Source organism: Penaeus monodon, chromosome 15, assembly GCF_015228065.2.
Source record: "Penaeus monodon isolate SGIC_2016 chromosome 15, NSTDA_Pmon_1, whole genome shotgun sequence".
In the NCBI taxonomy this organism is placed as follows: domain Eukaryota; kingdom Metazoa; phylum Arthropoda; class Malacostraca; order Decapoda; family Penaeidae; genus Penaeus; species Penaeus monodon.
In genome coordinates this window covers 1,583,216-1,583,473 of record NC_051400.1, presented here as the reverse complement: position 1 = coordinate 1,583,473, position 258 = coordinate 1,583,216, and positions in this window count along the sequence as shown.

Below are 258 nucleotides of genomic sequence, written 5' to 3'. Positions count from 1 at the left end.
TTTTATGTGAAGCACCGAAGCTCTTTTACAACTCTTTACAATCTGTCACTTTCACATGGAAATACGTATAGCGTTTGGTAATTCCATGTACTGACTACCTAGCAGGTGTCTCGACTTTGCCATCAGTAATTCATTAGGAATTATAATGCCTGGAGTATGTTTGATGAAACATAATTAGTGCTTTTTTTTCATTCTCTCCGTCAAAAAGAGTTATTGTAAAGGCGAAAGAGTGAATCTTTTTCAAGATTGTATTTTATA